The sequence below is a fragment of the Convolutriloba macropyga genome, unplaced genomic scaffold, assembly GCF_964194025.1.
Source record: "Convolutriloba macropyga unplaced genomic scaffold, txConMacr16.3 SCAFFOLD_1058, whole genome shotgun sequence".
Lineage (NCBI taxonomy): Eukaryota > Metazoa > Xenacoelomorpha > Acoela > Convolutidae > Convolutriloba > Convolutriloba macropyga.
In genome coordinates this window covers 33,958-60,051 of record NW_027451533.1, presented here as the reverse complement: position 1 = coordinate 60,051, position 26,094 = coordinate 33,958, and the positions used below count along the sequence as shown (strand labels likewise).

At 46.5% G+C, this 26,094-nt stretch overlaps 1 long non-coding RNA gene across 1 annotated transcript in view; it reads left to right on the top strand.

Moving 5' to 3' along the window:
• Positions 1-1,627: 1,627 nt before the first annotated feature.
• Positions 1,628-26,094, top strand: part of LOC142356769 (uncharacterized) — a 33,961-nt gene continuing 9,494 nt past the window's right edge. The window contains exon 1 of the long non-coding RNA XR_012761483.1: positions 1,628-1,991. This is a non-coding gene — a long non-coding RNA (uncharacterized LOC142356769). The remainder of the gene's footprint in view (positions 1,992-26,094) is intronic.

Genomic DNA, 26,094 nt, shown 5'->3' with positions numbered 1-26,094 from the left:
ATTGTTTAGTTGGCCGATCGATTTTGATTTAATTGGAACTTGACTACATTATACGGCAATATTGAAATCATTAAGACATGTCTTATCAGATTTTACACGATAAAAATTCCAGAATCACTTGGTTTTAACAAAATTCATCAACTTCGAAAAAATCATCCTTTTTAGACAATAAAATATGCGTTGATAGACACTATAAGATATGGGTTGTTGTAACGTGATTTATAAAGAATACGCTAGAAGGATTAACTTTGTTGGGGGTTGCACAGTGGGTTGTGAGAGGCAATAACTAATGAAGAGATGAGCTGTTCTGTTTTTTCGCTCTGTTGTGATATGAACGCTGCAAATTTGTTGATCTAACTAGCGTTTGAAAGTGAGAACATTTGCCGCGTTTTTCTGAATTTTTCTTGCAATTTGGTTGAGATTATTGCAATTATGTTGAATCAACGAGTGTTAGCGTTGATTTTACATAATTACAACTCTTACATTGTATTAACCAGAAAGTTATATGCAACAAAATTGCTATGAAAAACATAGCAGTAATTAATAACAATTTTAAAAAGAGTCCTCGGCCCGGGAAAGGTAAAATTAAATACCTGAATTCAATAATTTTTTTCGTAGTCCAAAAGATGAAGAAGTACCTGTTTTAAACGTATTAGTGTTAATCGAAGAGTTGGCAATCAAAACCAATAATGCAGAGATTTTAATGTCTTCCGAGGTTTGGGTATCGGCAGTTCTTTGCACCGGTTTGCGTCGTGCATAGCAGTGGCTATCCAAATTGGCCTTCCTTGTCTTATTGACGATAGCAAATTCCCTTACGATCGTGGACACCTCTCAAAATACTTCAACAATTCCAAAATTTGCCAGTCAGCTGAAATCAAAAACGAGAGGGTACCATTTATTTCGATCACTCCCCCTCCGAACGTGATCAAGTTCTCGTTGCTTAATATCCCTTCTGAAGTGAAAAGATCCCTTGAATTTTGCCATGAAGACCCTACTGCTTGGTATCGTGGAGTCATTTTGAAGCATATGTTTAAAACGAATAAATTTACAATCGAAGCTCAGAAGAAGATTTTACAGACGGGAAGTGTGTCCAATATAATTAAAACATTGAGTAAGAAAAGCGGAAAAATGGCTAGAGTAAGGTCATTTAAAAAAGGTTAGTTTTTAAGCAAAAGAGCCAAACCTCCTCTCACCCCCCAGAATTTAAAAAAAATCCAATTTTGATCTTTTCGTAAGCTGGGGTGGACAAAGTTACCGTTGTTTCAGTATTAATAATTATGACCCCACGGGGGGATTAACTAAATGCACAAATTATTTTTTTTCAGTCAATTTTGAGCAATCGATATATTTTTGTAGAAGAATATGAGTGATATTATTGAAATCCTGACAAACGTGGAATATTTTAATGGGGGTTTGGAAATTTAGTGAGGTTTGCAAATTTCTCGAGAATTTTTTCGCATTCTATCTCCTTCGAGGAGTTTTTGAAGTTTTTACTATTTTACTGTTTTCTTTTTCAATAATTGAATAATTTTGATTGATTTTTCGATAAAATTGATTGATTTTCCGATAATTTCGATAAAATTAATTTTGATTTAAAAAATTGAGCAGCAAAAAATGGAAACAGTTCCTCTGCGACAGACTAATTTGATCAAGAATTCGCGCCCGTTTGATACTCTTCGCACTATCACTTCTGTTCACATTCGCAGCACAGACAAATGGAAAGAGACTCAAATTATTGCGCCATTACAATATTTCAAAGTTCTGAAATTTACCTGTGTTGTTCACAAACATCTATGCGCGAGTAAATTATTATGGATAGCCAGCGATGACGATGAAAATCGACGCAATTTCGCTTCAATTTTAAACAAAGATTCAACAATGATGAGTTTTGAGACGTTCGGGATCCATATCGACAATAGGATGTCAAAAAGATACAGTTCGAAGTCATTACTTAATATTCTGACAGACCTGGATGTTATTTCGAAATCAAGGTTGGTCAAAATTCTAAATTTATTTACTATTTTAAACTAGCAGAGTTTACTTTTTGGATCGGGAATTTTTCCCATTATTGACACCCCTCTGAGCACTTTTCCGGAAATGGGTCTATAAGATAAATAAATATTAATTAGATGTATAATAAAAAAGAAAACTGCAACCAACCCCCCCCCCCACCCGTAGATGATCCGACGCTCTTTTCGTCCTCCATTGTACTAGGCCAATTAGCCTACCACTATTATTCTTATCTTCGGGTTATATGAAAACTGCAACCACCCCCCCCCCCCCGTACATGATCCGGCGCTCTTTTCGTCCTCCATTGTACTAGGCCAATAAGCCTACCACTCTTATTCTCAATTTCGGGCTCAATGAAAACTGCAACCAACCCCCCCCCCCCCCCCCCCCGACCGTAGATGATCAGGTGCTCGTTTCGTCCTCCGTTGTACTAGGCCAATTAGCCTACCACTCTTAATCTCATCCTCGGGTTTAATAAAAACTGCAACCAAACCCACCCCATGCAGACGATCCGGCGCTCTTTTCGTCCTCCATTGTACTAGGCCAATTAGCCTACCACTCTTATTCTGGTCTTCGAGTTCAATGAAAACCGAAACTACCCCCTCCCCACCCGTAGATGATCCGGTGCCCTTTTCGTCCTCCATTGTACTAGGCCAATTAGCCTACCACTCGTAATCTTTTCTTTGTGTTCAATGAAAATTGCAATCATCACCAACCGTAGATGATCCGGCGCTCTTTTCGTTCTCCGTTGTACTAGGCCAATTAGACTACCGCTCTTATTCTCATCATCGGAATAAAAAAAACCGAAACCAACCCCCGCCCCAAACCGTAGACGATCCGGCGCTCTTTTTGTCCTCCATTGTACTAGGCCAATTAGCCTACCACTCTTATTCTCATCTTCGGGTTAAATGAAAACTGCAATCATCCCCACCCGTAGATGATCCGGCGCTCTTTTCGTTCTCCATTGTACTAGGCCAAGAATCCTACCACTTATTCTCATCTTCGGGTTCAATGAAAACTGCAGCCAACCCCCCCACAACACGTAGATGATCCGGCGCTCTTTTCGTCCTGCATTGTAATAGGCCAATTAACCTACCACTCCTATTCTCTTCTTCGAGTTCAATGAAAACTGAAACCACCCCCACCCTTAGATGATCCTGCGCTCTTTTTGTCCTCCGTTGTACTAGGCCAATTAGCCTACCACTCCTAATCTTTTCTTCGTGTTCAATGAAAACTGCAATCGACCCCCATCCGTAGATGATCCGGCGCTTTTTTGTCCCCCATTGTACTAGGCCAATTAGCCTACCACTCTTATTCTCATCTTCGGGTTAATTGAAAACTGCAATCATCACCACCCGTAGACTATCCGGCGCTCCTTTTGTCCTCCATTGTATTAGGCCAGTTAGCCTACCACTGTTTTTCTCATCTTCGGGTTCAATGGAAACTGCAACAAAATCCCCCAGCCGTAGATGATCCGTTGCTCTTTTCGTCCTCCATTGTACTAGGCTAATTAGCCCACCACTCTTATTCTCATCTTCAGGTTAAATGAGAACTGCAATCATCCTCACCCGTAGATGATCCGGCGCTCTTTTCGTTCTCAATTGTACTAGGCCAAGAAGCCTACCACTCTTAGTCTCATCTTCGGGTTCAATGGAAACTGCAGCCAACCCCCCCACACGTAGATGATCCGGCGCTCTTTTCGTCCTGCTTTGTACTAGCCAATTACACTACCACTCCTATTCTCTTCTTCGAGTTCAATGAAAACTGAAACCACCCCCACCTTTAGATGATCCGGCGCTCTTTTTGTCTTCCATTTTACTAGGCCAATTATCCTACGACTCTTATTCTCATCATCGGGTTAAATGAAAACTGCAACCAAACCCAGCGCCCCCACTCGTAGATGATCCGACGCTCTTTTCGTCCTCCATTGTACTAGGGCAATAAGCCTACCGCTCTTATTCTCATCTTCGGGTTCAATGAAAACTGCAGCCAACCCCACCCCCCGCACGTAGATGATCCGGCGCTCTTTTCGTCCGGCATTGTACTAGGCCAATTAGCCTACCACTCCTATTCTCTCCTTCGGGTTCAATGAAAACTGAAACCACCCCCACCCTTAGATGATCCGGCGCTCTTTTTGTCTTCCATTTTACTAGGCCAATTATCCTACCACTCTTATTCTCATCATCGGGTTAAATGAAAACTGCAACGAACCCCAACGCCCCCACTCGTAGATGATCAGGCGCTCTTTTCGTCCTCCATTGTACGAGACCAATTAGCCTACCGCTCTTATTCTCATCTTCGGGCCCAATGAAAACTGCAACCACTCCCCCAGCCGAAGATGATCCGGCGCTCTTTTCGTCCTCCATTGTATTAGGCCAATTAGCCTGCCACTCTTATTCTCATTATCGGGTTAAATAAAAACTGCAACCAACCACCCCCAACCATAGATGATCTGGCGCTCTTTTCGTCCTCAATTGTACTAGTCCAATTAGCCTACCACTCTTAGTCTCATCTTCGAGTTCAATGAAAACTGCAAACAACCCCCCACCCGTAGATGATCCGGCGCTCTTTTCGTCCTCCATTGTACTAGGCAAATTAGCCTACCACTCTTATTCTGGTCTTCGAGTTCAATGAAAACCGAAACTAACCCCTCCCCACCCGTTGATGATCCGGTGCCCTTTTCGTCCTCCATTGTGTTAGGCCAATAAACCTACCACTCTCATTCTCATCTTCGGGTTCAATGAAAACTGCATCTAACCCCTCAACGGTAGATGATCCGGCGCTTTTTTCTTCCTCCATTGTACTAGGCCAACTAGCCTACCACTCGTATTCTCACCGTCGGGTTAAATAAAAACCGAAACCAACCTGCCCGCCCCAACCCGTAGACAATTCAGCGCTCTTTTTGTCCTCCATTGTACTAGGCTAGTTAGCCTACCACTGTTATTCTCATTTTCGGGTTCAATGAAAACTGCAACCAAACCCCCCACCCGTAGATGATCTGGCGCTGTTTTCGTCCTCCATTGTACTAGGCCAACTAGCCTACCACTCTTATTCTCATCTTTGGGTTAAATGAAAACTGCAATCAACCCCACCCGTAGATGATCCGGCGCTCTTTTTTTCTCCATTGTACTCGGTCAAGAAGCCTACAACTCTTAGTCTCATCTTCGAGTTCAATGAAAACTGCAAACAACCCCCCACCCGTAGATGATCCGGCGCTCTTTTCGTCCTCCATTGTACTAGGCCAATTAGCTTACCACTCCTATTCTCTTCTTCGAGTTCAATGAAAACTGAAACCACCCCCACCCTTAGATGATCTGGCGCTCTTTTCTTATTGCATTGTATTAGGCCAATTATCCTGCCTCTCTTATTCTCATGATCGGGTTAAATGAAAACTGCAACCAACCCACCGCCCCCACCCGTATATGATCAGGCGCTCTTTTCGACCTCAATTGTACTAGTCCAATTAGCCTACCACTTTTATTCTCATCTTCGGGTTCAATGAAAACTGCAGCCAACCCCCCCCCCCCCCACACGTAGATGATCCGGCGCTCTTTTCGTCCTGCTTTGTACTAGCCAATTACACTACCACTCCTATTCTCTTCTTCGAGTTCAATGAAAACTGAAACCACCCCCACCCTTAGATGATCCGGCGCTCTTTTTGTCTTCCATTTTACTAGGCCAATTATCCTACGACTCTTATTCTCATCATCGGGTTAAATGAAAACTGCAACCAACCCCACCGCCCCCACTCGTAGATGATCCGGCGCTCTTTTCGTCCTCCATTGTACTAGGGCAATAAGCCTACCGCTCTTATTCTCATCTTCGGCTTCAATGAAAACTGCAGCCAACCCAACCCCCCCACACGTAGATGATCTGGCGCTCTTTTCGTCCGGCATTGTACTAGGCCAATTAGCCTACCACTCCTATTCTCTCCTTCGGGTTCAATGAAAACTGAAACCACCCCCACCCTTAGATGATCCGGCGCTCTTTTTGTCTTCTATTTTACTAGGCCAATTATCCTACCAATCTTATTCTCATCATCGGGTTAAAAGAAAACTGCAACCAACCCCAACGCCCCCACTCGTAGATGATCAGGCGCTCTTTTTGTCCTCCATTGTACTAGAGCAATTAGCCTACCGCTCTTATTCTCATCTTCGGGCTCAAAGAAAACTGCAACCACTCCCCCACCCGAAGATGATCCGGCGCTCTTTTCGTCCTCCATTGTACTAGGCCAATTAGCCTGCCACTCTTATTCTCATCATCGGGTTAAATAAAAACTGCAACCAACCAACCCCACCCATATATGATCTGTCGCTCTTTTCCTCTTCCATTGTATTAGGCCAGTTATCCTACCTCTCTTATTCTCATGATCGGGTTAAATGAAAACTGCAACCAACCCCAACGCCCCCATTCGTAGATGATCAGGCGCTCTTTTCGTCCTCCATTGTACTAGAGCAATTAGCCTACCGCTCTTATTCTCATCTTCGGGCTCAAAGAAAACTGCAACCACTCCCCCACCCGAAGATGATCCGGCGCTCTTTTCGTCCTCCATTGTACTAGGCCAATTAGCCTGCCACTCTTATTCTCATCATCGGATTAAATAAAAACTGCAACCAACCAACCCCACCCATATATGATCTGGCGCTCTTTTCCTCTTCCATTGTATTAGGCCAGTTATCCTACCTCTCTTATTCTCATGATCGGGTTCAATGAAAACTGCAGCCAACCCAACCCCCCCACACGTAGATGATCCGGCGCTCTTTTCGTCCGGCATTGTACTAGGCCAATTAGCCTACCACTCCTATTCTCTCCTTCGGGTTCAATGAAAACTGAAACCACCCCCACCCTTAGATGATCCGGCGCTCTTTTTGTCTTCCATTTTACTAAACCAATTATCCTACCACTATTATTCTCATCATCGGGTTAAAAGAAAACTGCAACCAACCCCAACGCCCCCACTCGTAGATGATCAGGCGCTCTTTTCGTCCTCCATTGTACTAGAGCAATTAGCCTACCGCTCTTATTCTCATCTTCGGGCTCAAAGAAAACTGCAACCACTCCCCCACCCGAAGATGATCCGGCGCTCTTTTCGTCCTCCATTGTACTAGGCCAATTAGCCTGCCACTCTTATTCTCATCATCGGGTTAAATAAAAACTGCAACCAACCAACCCCACCCATAGATGATCTGGCGCTCTTTTCCTCTTCCATTGTATTGGGCCAGTTATCCTACCTCTCTTATTCTCATGATCGGGTTAAATGAAAACTGCAACCAACCCCAACGCCCCCACTCGTAGATGATCAGGCGCTCTTTTCGTCCTCCATTGTACTAGAGCAATTAGCCTACCGCTCTTATTCTCATCTTCGGGCTCAAAGAAAACTGCAACCACTCCCCACCCGAAGATGATCCGGCGCTCTTTTCGTCCTCCATTGTACTAGGCCAATTAGCCTGCCACTCTTATTCTCATCATCGGGTTAAATAAAAACTGCAACCAACCAACCCCACCCATAGATGATCTGGCGCTCTTTTCCTCTTCCATTGTATTAGGCCAGTTATCCTACCTCTCTTATTCTCATGATCGGGTTCAATGAAAACTGCAGCCAACCCAACCCCCCCACACGTAGATGATCCGGCGCTCTTTTCGTCCGGCATTGTACTAGGCCAATTAGCCTACCACTCCTATTCTCTCCTTCGGGTTCAATGAAAACTGAAACCACCCCCACCCTTAGATGATCCGGCGCTCTTTTTGTCTTCCATTTTACTAGGCCAATTATCCTACCACTCTTATTCTCATCATCGGGTTAAAAGAAAACTGCAACCAACCCCAACGCCCCCACTCGTAGATGATCAGGCGCTCTTTTCGTCCTCCATTGTACTAGAGCAATTAGCCTACCGCTCTTATTCTCATCTTCGGGCTCAAAGAAAACTGCAACCACTCCCCCACCCGAAGATGATCCGGCGCTCTTTTCGTCCTCCATTGTACTAGGCCAATTAGCCTGCCACTCTTATTCTCATCATCGGGTTAAATAAAAACTGCAACCAACCAACCCCACCCATAGATGATCTGGCGCTCTTTTCCTCTTCCATTGTATTAGGCCAGTTATCCTACCTCTCTTATTCTCATGATCGGGTTAAATGAAAACTGCAACCAACCCCAACGCCCCCACTCGTAGATGATCAGGCGCTCTTTTCGTCCTCCATTGTACTAGAGCAATTAGCCTACCGCTCTTATTCTCATCTTCGGGCTCAATGAAAACTGCAACCACTCCCCCACCCGTAGATGATCAGGCGCTCTTTTCGTCCTCAATTGTACTAGTCCAATTAGCCTGCCACTCTTAGTCTCATCTTCGAGTTCAATGAAAACTTCAAACAACCGCCCACCCGTAGATGATCCGGCGCTCTTTTCGTCCTCCATTGTATTAGGCCAATAAACCTACCACTCCTATTCTCATCTTCGAGTTCAATGAAAACTGAAACCAACCCCCCAACAGTAGATGATCAGGCGCTTATTTCGTCCTCCATTGTACTAGGCCAACTAGCCTACCACTCGTATTCTCACCATCGGGTTAAATAAAAACCGAAACCAACCTGCCCGCCCCAACCCGTAGACAATTCAGCGCTCTTTTTGTCCTCCATTGTACTAGGCTAGTTAGCCTACCACTGTTATTCTCATCTTCGGGTTAAATAAAAACTGCAACCAACCAACCCCACCCATAGATGATCTGGCGCTCTTTTCCTCTTCCATTGTATTAGGCCAGTTATCCTACCTCTCTTATTCTCATGATCGGGTTCAATGAAAACTGCAGCCAACCCAACCCCCCACACGTAGATGATCCGGCGCTCTTTTCGTCCGGCATTGTACTAGGCCAATTAGCCTACCACTCCTATTCTCTCCTTCGGGTTCAATGAAAACTGAAACCACCCCCACCCTTAGATGATCCGGCGCTCTTTTTGTCTTCCATTTTACTAGGCCAATTATCCTACCACTCTTATTCTCATCATCGGGTTAAAAGAAAACTGCAACCAACCCCAACGCCCCCACTCGTAGATGATCAGGCGCTCTTTTCGTCCTCCATTGTACTAGAGCAATTAGCCTACCGCTCTTATTCTCATCTTCGGGCTCAAAGAAAACTGCAACCACTCCCCCACCCGAAGATGATCCGGCGCTCTTTTCGTCCTCCATTGTACTAGGCCAATTAGCCTGCCACTCTTATTCTCATCATCGGGTTAAATAAAAACTGCAACCAACCAACCCCACCCATAGATGATCTGGCGCTCTTTTCCTCTTCCATTGTATTAGGCCAGTTATCCTACCTCTCTTATTCTCATGATCGGGTTAAATGAAAACTGCAACCAACCCCAACGCCCCCACTCGTAGATGATCAGGCGCTCTTTTCGTCCTCCATTGTACTAGAGCAATTAGCCTACCGCTCTTATTCTCATCTTCGGGCTCAATGAAAACTGCAACCACTCCCCCACCCGTAGATGATCAGGCGCTCTTTTCGTCCTCAATTGTACTAGTCCAATTAGCCTGCCACTCTTAGTCTCATCTTCGAGTTCAATGAAAACTGCAAACAACCGCCCACCCGTAGATGATCCGGCGCTCTTTTCGTCCTCCATTGTATTAGGCCAATAAACCTACCACTCCTATTCTCATCTTCGAGTTCAATGAAAACTGAAACCAACCCCCCAACAGTAGATGATCAGGCGCTTATTTCGTCCTCCATTGTACTAGGCCAACTAGCCTACCACTCGTATTCTCACCATCGGGTTAAATAAAAACCGAAACCAACCTGCCCGCCCCAACCCGTAGACAATTCAGCGCTCTTTTTGTCCTCCATTGTACTAGGCTAGTTAGCCTACCACTGTTATTCTCATCTTCGGGTTCAATGAAAACTGCAACCAAACCCCCCACCCGTAGATGATCTGGCGCTGTTTTCGTCCTCCATTGTACTAGGCCAACTAGCCTACCACTCTTATTCTCATCTTCAGGTTAAATGAAAACTGCAATCAACCCCACCCGTAGATGATCCGGCGCATTTTTTTTTCTCCATTGTACTCGGTCAAGAAGCCTACAACTCTTATTCTCATCTTCGGGTTCAATGAAAACTGCAGCCAGCCCCCCACACGTAGACGATCCGGCGCTCTTTTCGTCCTGCATTGTACTAGGCCAATTAGCTTACCACTCCTATTCCTTTTTCGAGTTCAATGAAAACTGAAACCACCCCCACCCTTAGATGATCTGGCGCTCTTTTCCTATTGCATTGTATTATGCCAATTATCCTACCTCTCTTATTCTCATGATCGGGTTAAATGAAAACTGCAACCAACCCACCGCCCCCACCCGTATATGATCAGGCGCTCTTTTCGTCCTCAATTGTACTAGTCCAATTAGCCTACCACTCTTAGTCTCATCTTCGAGTTCAATGAAAAGTGAAACCAACACCCCAACCGTAGATGATCAGGCGCTCTTTTCGTCCTCCATTGTACTAGGCCAATTAGCCTACCACTCTTATTCTGGTCTTCGAGTTCAATGAAAACCGAAATTAACCCCTCCCCACCCGTTGATGACCCGGTGCTCTTTTCGTCCTCCATTGTGTTAGGCCAATAAACCTACCACTCTCAATCTCATCTTCGGGTTCAATGAAAACTGCAACTAACCCCTCAACGGTAGATGATCCGGCGCTATTTTTGTCCTGCATTGTACTAGGCCAATTAGCCTACCACTCCTATTCTCTTCTTCGAGTTCAATGAAAACTGAAACCACCCGCCCCACTCGTTGATGATCCGGCGCTCTTTTTGTCCTCCATTTTACTAGCCAATTATCCTACCACTCTTATTCTCATCATCGGGTTAAATGAAAACTGCAACCAACCCCACCGCCTCCACCCGTAGATGATCTGGCGCTCTTTTCCTCCTCCATTGTATTAGGCCAATTATCCTACCTCTCTTATTCTCATGATCGGGTTAAATGAAAACTGCAACCAACCCACCGCCCCCGCACGTAGATGATCAGGCGCTCTTTTCGTCCTCAATTGTACTAGTCCAATTAGCCTACCACTCTTATTCTCATCTTCGGCTTCAATGAAAACTGCAAACAACCCCCCACCCGTAGATGATCCGGCGCTCTTTTCGTCCTCCATTGTACTAGGGAAATTGGCCTACCGCTCTTATTCTCATCTTCGGGCTCAATGAAAACTGCAACCAAGCCCCCCCCCCCCGAAGATGATCCGGCGCTCTTTTCGTCCTCCATTGTACTAAGCCAATTAGCCTACCACTCTTTTTCTCATCATCGGGATAAATAAAAACCGCAACCAACTACCTCCCACCCGTAGATGATCCGGCGCTGTTTTCGTCCTCCATTGTACTAGGCCAATTAGCCTACCACTCTTATTCTCATCTTCGGTTTAAATAAAAACGGCAATCAACCCCACCCGTAGATGATCCGGCCCTCTCTTCGTCCTCCATTGTACTAGGGCAGTTATCCTGCCACTCTTATTTTCATCATCGGGTTAAATGAAAACTGCAACCAACCCCACCGCCTCCATTCGTAGATGATCTGGCGCTCTTTTCCTCCTCCATTGTACTAGGCCAATTAGCCTACCACTCTTATTCTCATTTTCGGGTTAAATGAAAACTGCAAACAACCCCCCACCCGTAGATGATCCGGCGCTCTCTTCGTCCTCCATTGTATTAGGGCAATTAGCCTACAGCTCTTTTTCTCATCTTCGGGCTCAATGAAAACTGCAACCAAACCCCTCCCCACCGAAGATGACCCGGCGCTCTTTCTGTCCTCCATTGTACTAGGCCAATTAGTCTACCACTCTTATTCTCATCATCGGGATAAATAAAATCCGCAACCAACTACCACCCCCCCAGCCGTAGATGATCCGGCGCTCTCTTCGTCCTCCATTGTTCTAGGTCAATTATCCTACCACTCTTATTCTCATCATCGGTTTAAATGAAAACTGCAACCAACCCCACCGCCCCCACCCGTAGATGATCCGGCGCTCTTTTCGTCCTGCATGGTACTAGGCCAATTGGCCTGCCACTCTTGTTCTCACCTTCGAGTGCAAGGAAAACTGCAAACCCCCCACCCGTAGATCATCCGGCGCTCTTTTCGTCCTCCATTGTACTAGGGCAATTATCCTACCACTCTTATTCTCATCTTCGGGCTCAATTAAAACTGCAACCAACTCCCCCCCCCCACCCGAAGATAATCCGGCGCTCTTTTCGTCCTCCATTGTACTAGGCCAATTAGCCTACCACTCATATTCTCATCTTCGGGTTAAATGAAAACTGCAACCAACCCCCCATTCGTAGATGATCAGGCGCTTTTTCCGTCCTCCATTGTCCTAGCCCAATTAGCCTACCACATTGATTCTCATCTTCGGGTTCAATGAAACCTGCAACCGTCCCCCTCCCGTATATGATCCGCTGCTCTTTTCAATCCTCCATTGTACTAGGCCAATTAGCCTAACACTCTTATTCTCATCTTCGGGCTCAATGAAAACTGCAACCAATACCCCCCCCCCCCACCCCCACCCGAAGGTGATCCGGCGCTCTTTTCGTCCTCCATTGTACTAGGCCAATTAGCCTACAACTTTTATTCTCATCTTCGTGTTCAAAGAAAACTGCAACCATCCCCCACCCGTAGATGATCCGGCGCTCTATTTGTCCTCCCTTGTACTAGGGCAATTATCCTACCACTCTTATTCTCATCTTCGGGTTCAAAGAAAACTGCAACCATCCCCCCACCCGTAGATGATCCGGCGCTTTTTTCGTCCTCCATTGTACTAAGCGAACTATCCTACCACTTTTATTCTCAGCTTCGGTTTAAACGAAAACTGCAACCAACCCCAGCGCCCCCACTCGTAGATGATCTGGCGCTCTTTTCGTCCTCCATTGTACTAGGCCAATTAGCCTACAACCCTTATTCTCATCTTCGAGTTCAATGAAAACTGCAAACAGCCCCCCCAACCGTAGATCATCCGGCGCTCTTTTCGTCCTCCATTGTACTAGGGCAATTAGCCTACCACTCTTATTCTCAACTTCGGGCTCAAGGAAAACTGCAACCAACTACCCCACCCGAAGATGATCCGGCGCTCTTTTCGTCCTCCATTGTACTAAGCCAATTAGCCTACCACTCTTTTTCTCATCATCGGGATAAATAAAAACCGCAACCAACTACCTCCCACCCGTAGATGATCCGGCGCTGTTTTCGTCCTCCATTGTACTAGGCCAATTAGCCTACCACTCTTATTCTCATCTTCGGTTTAAATAAAAACGGCAATCAACCCCACCCGTAGATGATCCGGCCCTCTCTCCGTCCTCCATTGTACTAGGGCAGTTATCCTGCCACTCTTATTTTCATCATCGGGTTAAATGAAAACTGCAACCAACCCCACCACCTCCATCCGTAGATGATCTGGCGCTCTTTTCCTCCTCCATTGTACTAGGCCAATTAGCCTACCACTCTTATTCTCATCTTCGGGTTCAATGAAAACTGCAAACAACCCCCCACCCGTAGATGATCCGGCGCTCTCTTCGTCCTCCATTGTATTAGGGCAATTAGCCTACCGCTCTTATTCTCATCTTCGGGATCAATGAAAACTGCAACCAAACCCCTCCCCACCGAAGATGATCCGGCGCTCTTTTTGTCCTCCATTGTACTAGGCCAATTAGTCTACCACTCTTATTCTCATCATCGGGATAAATAAAATCCGCAACCAACTACCACCCCCCCACCCGTAGATGATCCGGCGCTCTCTTCGTCCTCCATTGTTCTAGGTCAATTATCCTACCACTCTTATTCTCATCATCGGTTTAAATGAAAACTGCAACCAACGCCACCGCCCCCACCCGTAGATGATCCGGCGCTCTTTTCGTCCTCCATTGTACTAGGCCAATTAGCCTACCACTCTTATTCTCATCTTCGGGTTCAATGAAAACTGCAAACAACGCCCCACCCGTAGATGATCCGGCGCTCTCTTCGTCCTCTATTGTATTAGGGCAATTAGCCTACCGCTCTTATTCTCATCTTCGGGCTCAATGAAAACTGCAACCAAACACCTCCCCACCGAAGATGATCCGGCGCTCTTTTTGTCCTCCATTGTACTAGGCCAATTAGTCGACCACTCTTATTCTCATCATCGGGATAAATAAAATCCGCAACCAACTACCACCCCCCACCCGTAGATGATCCGGCGCTCTCTTCGTCCTCCATTGTTCTAGGTCAATTATCCTACTACTCTTATTCTCATCATCGGTTTAAATGAAAACAGCAACCAACCCCACCGCCCCCACCCGTAGATGATCCGGCGCTCTTTTCGTCCTCCATGGTACTAGGCCAATTGGCCTGCCACTCTTGTACTCACCTTCGAGTGCAAGGAAAACTGCAACCATCCCCCACCCGTAGATGATCCGGCTCTTTTTTCGTCCTCCATTGTACTATGCGAACTATCCTACCACTCTTATTCTCAGCTTCGGTTTAAACGAAAACTGCAACCAACCCCACCGCCCCCACTCGTAGATGATCTGGCGCTCTTTTCGTCCTCCATTGTACTCAGCCAATTAGCCAACCACTCATATTCTCATCTTCGGGTTAAATGAAAACTGCAACCAATCCCCCATACGTAGATGATGCGGCGCTATTTTCGTCCTCCATTGTACTAGGCCCATTAGCCTACCACTCTTATTCTCATCATCGGGTTGAATAAAACTGCAACATACCCCCCGCCCCAAACAGTAGATGATCCGGCGCTCTTTTCGTCCTCCATTGTACTAGGCCCATTAGCCTACCACTTTTATTCACATCTTAGGGTTCAATGCAAACTGGTAACAACCCCAACCCGTAGATGATCCTGCGCTCTTTTTGTCCTCCATTGTACTAGGCCAATTAGCCTACCAATCTTATTCTCATCTTCGGATTCAATGAAAACTGCAACAAACCCCCAACCCGTAGATTATCCGGCTCTCTTTTCGTCCTCCATTGTACTAGGCCAATTAGCCTACAACTCTTATTCTCATCTTAGGGTTCAATGAAAACTGCAAACCACCCCCCACCCGTAGATGATCCTGCGCTCTCTTAGGCCTCCATTGTACTAAGCCAAGAATGCTACCACTCTTATTCTGGTCTTCGAGTTCAATGAAAACCGAAATTAACCCCTCCCCACCCGTTGATTATCCGGTGCCCCTTTTCTTCCTCCATTGTGTTAGGCCAATAAACCTACCACTCTCATTCTCATCTTCGGGTTCAATGAAAACTGCAACCAATCCCCCATACGTAGATGATGCGGCGCTATTCTCGTCCTCCATTGTATTAGGGCAATTAGCCTACCGCTCTTATTCTCATCTTCGGGCTCAATGAAAACTGCAACCAAACCCCTCCCCACCGAAGATGATCCGGCGCTCTCTTCGTCCTCCATTGTTCTAGGTCAATTATCCTACCACTCTTATTCTCATCATCGGTTTAAATGAAAACTGCAACCAACGCCACCGCCCCCACCCGTAGATGATCCGGCGCTCTTTTCGTCCTCCATTGTACTAGGCCAATTAGCCTACCACTCTTATTCTCATCTTCGGGTTCAATGAAAACTGCAAACAACCCCCCACCCGTAGATGATCCGGCTCTCTCTTCGTCCTCTATTGTATTAGGGCAATTAGCCTACCGCTCTTATTCTCATCTTCGGGCTCAATGAAAACTGCAACCAAACACCTCCCCACCGAAGATGATCCGGCGCTCTTTTTGTCCTCCATTGTACTAGGCCAATTAGTCGACCACTCTTATTCTCATCATCGGGATAAATAAAATCCGCAACCAACTACCACCCCCCACCCGTAGATGATCCGGCGCTCTCTTCGTCCTCCATTGTTCTAGGTCAATTATCCTACCACTCTTATTCTCATCATCGGTTTAAATGAAAACTGCAACCAACCCCACCGCCCCCACCCGTAGATGATCCGGCGCTCTTTTCGTCCTCCATGGTACTAGGCCAATTGGCCTGCCACTCTTGTACTCACCTTCGAGTGCAAGGAAAACTGCAACCATCCCCCACCCGTAGATGATCCGGCTCTTTTTTCGTCCTCCATTGTACTATGCGAACTATCCTACCACTCTTATTCTCAGCTTCGGTTTAAACGAAAACTGCAACCAACCCCACCGCCCCCACTCGTAGATGATCTGGCGCTCTTTTCGTCCTCCATTGTACTCAGCCAATTAGCCAACCACTCATATTCTCATCTTCGGGTTAAATGAAAACTGCAACCAATCCCCCATACGTAGATGATGCGGCGCTATTTTCGTCCTCCATTGTACTAGGCCCATTAGCCTACCACTCTTATTCTCATCATCGGGTTGAATAAAACTGCAACATACCCCCCGCCCCAAACAGTAGATGATCCGGCGCTCTTTTCGTCCTCCATTGTACTAGGCCCATTAGCCTACCACTTTTATTCACATCTTAGGGTTCAATGCAAACTGGTAACAACCCCAACCCGTAGATGATCCTGCGCTCTTTTTGTCCTCCATTGTACTAGGCCAATTAGCCTACCAATCTTATTCTCATCTTCGGATTCAATGAAAACTGCAACAAACCCCCAACCCGTAGATTATCCGGCTCTCTTTTCGTCCTCCATTGTACTAGGCCAATTAGCCTACAACTCTTATTCTCATCTTAGGGTTCAATGAAAACTGCAAACCACCCCCCACCCGTAGATGATCCTGCGCTCTCTTAGGCCTCCATTGTACTAAGCCAAGAATGCTACCACTCTTATTCTGGTCTTCGAGTTCAATGAAAACCGAAATTAACCCCTCCCCACCCGTTGATTATCCGATGCCCCTTTTCTTCCTCCATTGTGTTAGGCCAATAAACCTACCACTCTCATTCTCATCTTCGGGTTCAATGAAAACTGCAACCAATCCCCCATACGTAGATGATGCGGCGCTATTCTCGTCCTCCATTGTACTAGGCCCATTAGCCTACCACTCTTATTCTCATCATCGGTTTAAATAAAACTGCAACATACCCCCCGCCCCAACCCGTAGATGATCCGGCGCTCTTTTCGTCCTCCATTGTACTAGGCCCATTATCCTACCACTTTTATTCACATCTTAGGGTTCAATGCAAACTGGTAACAACCCCAACCCGTAGATGATCCTGCGCTCTTTTTGTCCTCCATTGTACTAGGCCAATTAGCCTACCAATCTTATTCTCATCTTCGGATTCAATGAAAACTGCAACAAACCCCCAACCCGTAGATGATCCGGCTCTCTTTTCGTCCTCCATTGTACTAGGCCAATTAGCCTACAACTCTTATTCTCATCTTAGGGTTCAATGAAAACTGCAAACCACCCCCACCCGTAGATGATCCTGCGCTCTTTTAGGCCTCCATTGTACTAAGCCAAGAATGCTACCACTCTTATTCTGGTCTTCGAGTTCAATGAAAACCGAAATTAACCCCTCCCCACCCGTTGATTATCCGGTGCCCTTTTCTTCCTCCATTGTGTTAGGCCAATAAACCTACCACTCTCATTCTCATCTTCGGTTTCAATGAAAACTGCAACCAATCCCCCATACGTAGATGATGCGGCGCTATTTTCGTCCTCCATTGTACTAGGCCCATTAGCCTACCACTCTTATTCTCATCATCGGTTTAAATAAAACTGCAACATACCCCCAGCCCCAACCCGTAGATGATCCGGCGCTCTTTTCGTCCTCCATTGTACTAGGCCCATTAGCCTACCACTTTTATTCACATCTTAGGGTTCAATGCAAACTGCTAACAACCCCAACCCGTAGATGATCCTGCGCTCTTTTTGTCCTCCATTGTACTAGGCCAATTAGCCTACCAATCTTATTCTCATCTTCGGGTTCAATGAAAACTGCAACAAACCCCCAACCCGTAGATGATCCGGCTCTCTTTTCGTCCTCCATTGTACTAGGCCAATTAGCCTACAACTCTTATTCTCATCTTAGGGTTCAATGAAAACTGCAAACCAACCCCCACCCGTAGATGATCCTGCGCTCTACTAGGCCTCCATTGTACTAAGCCAAGAATCCTACCACTCTTATTCTCATCTTCGGGTTCAATGAAAACTGCGACCAAGCCCCCCCACCCGTAGATGATCCTGCTATCGTTTCATCCTCCATTGTACTAGGCCAATTAGCCTCCACTCGTATTCATTTCTTCGTGTTCAATGAAAACTGCAACCAACCCCCCCGCCCCTGTAGATGGTCCGGCGCTCTTTTTGTCTTCAATTTTACTAGGTCAATTAGCCTACTGCTCTTATTTTCATCTTCGGGTTCAACGAAAAGGTAAACCAACCCCCCAGCCGTAGATGATCCCGCGCACTCTTTTTGTCCTCCATTATACTAGGCCAATTAGCCCACCACACTCATTCTCATCTTCGGGTTCATTGAAAACTGCAACCAACCCCCCACCTGTAGATGATCCGGCGCTCTTTTCGTCCTCCATTGTACTAGGCCAATTAACTTATCACTCTTATTCTCATCTTCGGGTTCAAGGAAAACTGCAACAAACCGCCCCCGCCCCCATCCTTAGATGATCCTTCGCTCTTTTCGTCCTGCATTATGCTATGCCAATTAGCCCACCACTCTTATTCTCATCTTCGAGTTCAAGGAAACTTGAAATCAACCCCCCAACCGTAGATGATCCGGTGCTCTTTTCCTCCTCCATTGTACTAGGCCAATTAACTTATCACTCTTATTCTCATCTTCGGGTTCAAGGAAAACTGCAACAAACCGCCCCCGCCCCCATCCTTAGATGATCCTTCGCTCTTTTCGTCCTGCATTATGCTATGCCAATTAGCCCACCACTCTTATTCTCATCTTCGGGTTCAATGAAAACTGCAACCAACCCCCCCACCCGAAGATGATCCTAGGCTCTTTTCGTCCTCCATTGTACTAGGCTAATTAGCCTACAACTCTTATTTTCATCTTCGGATTCAAAAAAAAACTGCAACCAATCCCCCCGCCCCCACCCGTAGATGATCCGATGCTCTTTTCGTCCTCCATTGTGCTGGGCCAATTAGCCCACCACTCAGATTCTCATCTTCGGGTTAAATGAAAACTGCAACCAACCCCCCCCCCCCCACCCGTAGATGATCCGGCGCTCTTTTTGTCCTCCATTGTACTAGGCCAATTAGCCTATCACTATTATTCTCATATTCGGGTTAAATGAAAACTGCAGTCAACCCCCCATTTGTAGATGATCCGACGCTTTTTCCGTCCTCCATTGTCCTAGGCCAATTAGCCTACCACTTTTATTCTCATCTTAGAGTTCAATGAAAACTGAAACCAACCCCCACCCCCAACCGTAGATGATCCGGTGCTCTTTTCGTCCTCCATTGTACTAGGTCAATTAGCCTAATACTATTATTCTCATCTTCGAGTTCAATGAAAACTGCAAGAAACCGCCCCCGCCCCAACCCTTAGTTGATTCGGCGCTCTTTTCGTCCTCCATTGTACTAGGCCAATAAGCCTACCACTCTTATTCTCATCTTCGGATTAAAAAAAAAACTGCAACCAATCCCCCCGCCCCCACCCGTAGATGATCCGATGCTCTTTTCGTCCTCCCTTGTGCTGGGTCAATTACCCCACCACTCTTATTCTCATCTTCGGGTTCAATGAAACCTGCAACCAACCCCCCACCCGTAGATGATCCTGCGCTCTCTTCGTCCTCCATTGTACTAGGCCAATTAACTTATCACTCTTATTCTCATCTTCGGGTTCAAGGAAAACTGCAACAAACCGCCCCCGCCCCCATCCTTAGATGATCCTTCGCTCTTTTCGTCCTGCATTATGCTATGCCAATTAGCCCACCACTCTTATTCTCATCTTCGGGTTCAATGAAAACTGCAACCAACCCCCCCACCCGAAGATGATCCTAGGCTCTTTTCGTCCTCCATTGTACTAGGCTAATTGGCCTACAACTCTTATTCTCATCTTCGGATTCAAAAAAAAACTGCAACCAATCCCCCCGCCCCCACCCGTAGATGATCCGATGCTCTTTTCGTCCTCCATTGTGCTGGGCCAATTAGCCCACCACTCAGATTCTCATCTTCGGGTTAAATGAAAACTGCAACCAACCCCCCCCCCCCCCCCCACCCGTAGATGATCCGGCGCCCTTTTTGTCCTCCATTGTACTAGGCCAATTAGCCTATCACTATTATTCTCATATTCGGGTTAAATGAAAACTGCAGTCAACCCCCCATTTGTAGATGATCCGACGCTTTTTCCGTCCTCCATTGTCCTAGGCCAATTAGCCTACCACTTTTATTCTCATCTTAGAGTTCAATGAAAACTGAAACCAACCCCCACCCCCAACCGTAGATGATCCGGTGCTCTTTTCGTCCTCCATTGTACTAGGTCAATTAGCCTAATACTATTATTCTCATCTTCGAGTTCAATGAAAACTGCAAGAAACCGCCCCCGCCCCAACCCTTAGTTGATTCGGCGCTCTTTTCGTCCTCCATTGTACTAGGCCAATAAGCCTACCACTCTTATTCTCATCTTCGGATTAAAAAAAAAACTGCAACCAATCCCCCCGCCCCCACCCGTAGATGATCCGATGCTCTTTTCGTCCTCCCTTGTGCTGGGTCAATTACCCCACCACTCTTATTCTCATCTTCGGGTTCAATGAAACCTGCAACCAACCCCCCACCCGTAGATGATCCTGCGCTCTTTTTGTCCTCCATTGTACTAGGCCAATTAGCCTACCACTCTTATTCTCATCTTCGGATTAAAAAAAAACTGCATTCAATCCCCCGCCCCGACCCGTAGATGATCCGATGCTCTTTTCGTCCTCCATTGTGCTGGGCCAATTAGCCCACCACTCTTATTCTCATCTTCGGGTTCAATGAAAACTGCAACCAAACCCCCCCACCCGTAGATGATCCGGCGCTCTTTTCGTCCTCCATTGTACTAGGCCAATTAGCCTATCACTATTATTCTCATACTCGGGTTAAATGAAAACTGCAGTCAACCCCCCATTTGTAGATGATCCGGCGCTTTTTCCGTCCTCCATTGTCCTAGGCAAATTAGCCTACCACTTTTATTCTCATCTTCGAGTTCAATGAAAACTGAAACAAACCCCCACCCCCAACCGTAGATGATCCGGTGCTCTTTTCGTCCTCCATTGTACTAGGTCAATTAGCCTACTACTATTATTCTCATCTTCGAGTTCAATGAAAACTGCAACAAACCGCCCCTACCCCCACCCTTAGTTGATTCGGCGCTCTTTTCGTCCTCCATTGTACTAGGCCAATAAGCCTACCACTCTTATTCTCATCTTCGAGTTCAATGAAAACTGAAACCAACCCCCACCCCCAACCGTAGATGATCCGGTGCTCTTTTCGTCCTCCATTGTACTAGGTCAATTAGCCTACTACTATTATTCTCATCTTCCTGTTAAATGAAAATGCAACTAACACTCCCACCTGACCGTAGATTATCCGGCGCTCTTTTGGTCCTCCATTGTACTAGGCCAATTAGCCTACCACTCTTATTCTCATCTTCGGATTCAAAAAAAAACTGCAACCAATCCCCCGCCCCCACCCGTAGATAATCCGATGCTCTTTTCGTCCTCCATTGTACTGGGCCAATGAGCCCATCACTCTTATTCTCATCTTCGGGTTCAATGAAAACTGCAACCAACCCCCCACCCGTAGATGATCCGGCGCTCTTTTTGTCCTCCATTGTACTGGGCCAATGAGCCCATCACTCTTATTCTCATATTCGGGTTAAATGAAAACTGCAACCAACCCCCCATTTGTAGATGATCCGGCGCTTTTTCCGTCCTCCATTGTCCTAGGCCAATTAGCCTGCCACTTTTATTCTCATCTTCGAGTTCAATGAAAACTGAAACCAAACCCCACCCCCAACCGTAGATGATCCGGTGCTCTTTTCGTCCTCCATTGTACTAGGTCAATTAGCCTACTACTATTATTCTCATCTTCAAGTTCAATGAAAACTGCAACAAACCGCACCCGCCCCCACCCGTAGTTGATTCGGCGCTCTTTTCGTCCTCCATTGTACTAGGCCAATAAGCCTATTACTATTATAATCATCTTCCTGTTAAATGAAAACTGCAACTAACACACCCACCTGCCCGTAGATTATCCGGCGCTCTTTTGGTCCTCCATTGTACTGGCCAATTAGCCTACCACTCTTTTTCTCATCTTCGGGTTCAATGAAAACTGCAACCAGACCCACTCCCATAGATGATCCGGTGCTCTTTTCGTCCTCCATTGTACTAGGCCAATTAGCCTATCACTATTATTCTCATATTCGGGTTAAATGAAAACTGCAACCAACCCCCCATTTGTAGATGATCCGGCGCTTTTTCCGTCCTCCATTGTCCTAGGCCAATTAGCCTACCACTTTTATTCTCATCTTCGAGTTCAATGAAAACTGAAACCAAACCCCACCCCCAACCGTAGATGATACGGTGCTCTTTTCGTCCTCCATTGTACTAGGTCAATTAGCCTACTACTATTATTCTCATCTTCAAGTTCAATGAAAACTGCAACAAACCGCACCCGCCCCCACCCGTAGTTGATTCGGCGCTCTTTTCGTCCTTCATTGTACTAGGCCAATAAGCCTATTACTATTATAATCATCTTCCTGTTAAATGAAAACTGCAACTAACACACCCACCTGCCCGTAGATTATCCGGCGCTCTTTTGGTCCTCCATTGTACTGGCCAATTAGCCTACCACTCTTTTTCTCATCTTCGGGTTCAATGAAAACTGCAACCAGACCCACTCCCATAGATGATCCGGTGCTCTTTTCGTCCTCCATTGTACTAGGCCAACAAGACTACCACTTTATTTCTCATCTTCGGGTTCATTGAAAACTGCAGCCACTCCCAAATGTAGATGATCCGGCGCTCTTTTCGTCCTCCATTGTACTAGGCCAATAAGCCTATCACTCTTACTCTCATCTTCGGTTTAAATGAAAACTGCAACCACCTCCCCCACCCATAGATGATCCGGCGCTCTTTTCGTCCTCCGTTGTACTACGCCAATAAGACTACCACTCTTGTTCTCAATTTCGGTCTCAATGAAAACTGCAACCAACCAGCCCCCCCCCGTAGATGATCCGACGCTCTTTTCGTCCTCCATTGTACTAGGCCAATAAGCCTATTACTATTATAATCATCTTCCTGTTAAATGAAAACTGCAACTAACACACCCACCTGCCCGTAGATTATCCGGCGCTCTTTTGGTCCTCCATTGTACTGGCCAATTAGCCTACCACTCTTTTTCTCATCTTCGGGTTCAATGAAAACTGCAACCAGACCCACTCCCATAGATGATCCGGTGCTCTTTTCGTCCTCCATTGTACTAGGCCAATAAGACTACCACTTTATTTCTCATCTTCGGGTTCATTGAAAACTGCAGCCACTCCCAAATGTAGATGATCCGGCGCTCTTTTCGTCCTCCATTGTACTAGGCCAATAAGCCTATCACTCTTACTCTCATCTTCGGTTTAAATGAAAACTGCAACCACCTCCCCCACCCATAGATGATCCGGCGCTCTTTTCGTCCTCCGTTGTACTACGCCAATAAGACTACCACTCTTGTTCTCAATTTCGGTCTCAATGAAAACTGCAACCAACCAGCCCCCCCCCGTAGATGATCCGACGCTCTTTTCGTCCTCCATTGTACTAGGCCAATTTGCCTGCCACTCTTATTCTCATCTTCGGGTTCAATGAAAACTGCAACAACCCCCCCACCCATAGATGATCCGGCGCTCTTTTCGTCCTACATTGTACTAGGCCAATTAGCCTACCACTCTTATTCTGATCATCGGGTTAAATGAAAACTGCAACCAACCCCCCCCCCCCCGCCCCGACCCGTAGATGATCCGGCGCTCTTTTTGTCCTTCATTGTACTAGGCCAATTAGCCTACCACTCTTATTCTCACCATCGGGTTAAATGAAAACTGCAACCAACCCCACCGCCCCAACCCGTAGATGATCCGGCGCCCCTTTTGTCCTGCATTTTTCAGGCCAATTAGCCTACCACCGTTTTTCTCATCTTCGGGTTAAACGAAAACTGCAACCAACCCCTCCCCCCCACCCGTACATGATCCGACGCTCTTTTCGTCCTCCATTGTACTAGGCCAATTAGCCTACCACTATTATTCTTATCTTCGGGTTAAATGAAAACTGCAACCACCCCCCCCCCCCCGTACATGATCCTGCGCTCTTTTTGTCCTCCATTGTACTAGGCCAATTTGCCTGCCACTCTTATTCTCATCATCGGGTTAAATGAAAACTGCAACCAACCCCCCCGCCCCGACCCGTAGATGATCCGGCGCTCTTTTTGTCCTCCATTGTACTAGGCCAATTAGCCTACCACTCTTATTCTCACCATCGGGTTAAATGAAAACTGCAACCAACCCCCCCCCCCCGCCCCAACCCGTAGATGATTCGGCGCCCCTTTTGTCCTGCATTTTTAGGCCAATTAGCCTACCACCGTTATTCTCATCGTCGGGTTAAATTAAAACTACAACCAACCCCCCGCCCCGACCTGTAGATGATCTGGCGCTCTTTTTGTCCTCCATTGTACTACGCCAATTAGCCTACCACTCTTATTCTCATCATCGGGTTAAATGAAAACTGCAACCAACCCCTCCGCCCCGACCCGTAGATGATCCGGCGCTCTTTTTGTCCTCCATTGTACTAGGCCAATTAGCCTACCACTCTTATTCTCACCATTGGGTTAAATGAAAACTGCAACCACCCCCCCCCCCCCACCCCGACCCGTAGATGATCCGGGGCACTTTTTTCCTCCCTTGAACTAGGCCAATTAACCTACCACTCTTATTCTCACCATCGGGTTAAATGAAAACTGAAGCCAACCCCCCCACACCGACCCGTAGATGATCCGGCGCTCTTTTTGTTCTCAATTGTACTAGGCCAATTAGCCTACCACTCTTATTCTCATCATCGGGTTAAATGAAAACTGCAACCAAACCCCCCGCCCCGACCCGTAGATGATCCGCTGCTCTTTTTGTCCTCCATTTTACTAGACCAATTTGCCTGCCACTCTTATTCTCATCTTCGGGTTAAATGAAAACTGCAACCAACCCCACCGCCCCGACCCGTAGATGATCCGGCGCTCTTTTTGTCCTCCATTGTACTAGGCCAATTAGCCTACCACTCTTATTCTCACCATCGGGTTAAATGAAAACTGCAACCAACCCCCCCGCCCCAACCCGTAGATGATTCGGCGCCCCTTTTGTCCTGCATTTTTAGGCCAATTAGCCTACCACTATTATTCTTATCTTCGGGTTAAATGAAAACTGCAACCACCCCCCCCCGTACATGATCCTGCGCTCTTTTTGTCCTCCATTGTACTAGGCCAATTTGCCTGCCACTCTTATTCTCATCATCGGGTTAAATGAAAACTGCAACCAACCCCCCCGCCCCGACCCGTAGATGATCCGGCGCTCTTTTTGTCCTCCATTGTACTAGGCCAATTAGCCTACCACTCTTATTCTCACCATCGGGTTAAATGAAAACTGCAACCAACCCCCCCGCCCCAACCCGTAGATGATTCGGCGCCCCTTTTGTCCTGCATTTTTAGGCCAATTAGCCTACCACCGTTATTCTCATCTTCGGGTTAAATTAAAACTACAACCAACCCCCCGCCCCGACCTGTAGATGATCTGGCGCTCTTTTTGTCCTCCATTGTACTACGCCAATTAGCCTACCACTCTTATTCTCATCATCGGGTTAAATGAAAACTGCAACCAACCCCACCGCCCCGACCCGTAGATGATCCGGCGCTCTTTTTGTCCTCCATTGTACTAGGCCAATTAGCCTACCACTCTTATTCTCACCATCGGGTTAAATGAAAACTGCAACCAACCCCCCCGCCCCAACCCGTAGATGATTCGGCGCCCCTTTTGTCCTGCATTTTTAGGCCAATTAGCCTACCACTATTATTCTTATCTTCGGGTTAAATGAAAACTGCAACCACCCCCCCCCGTACATGATCCTGCGCTCTTTTTGTCCTCCATTGTACTAGGCCAATTTGCCTGCCACTCTTATT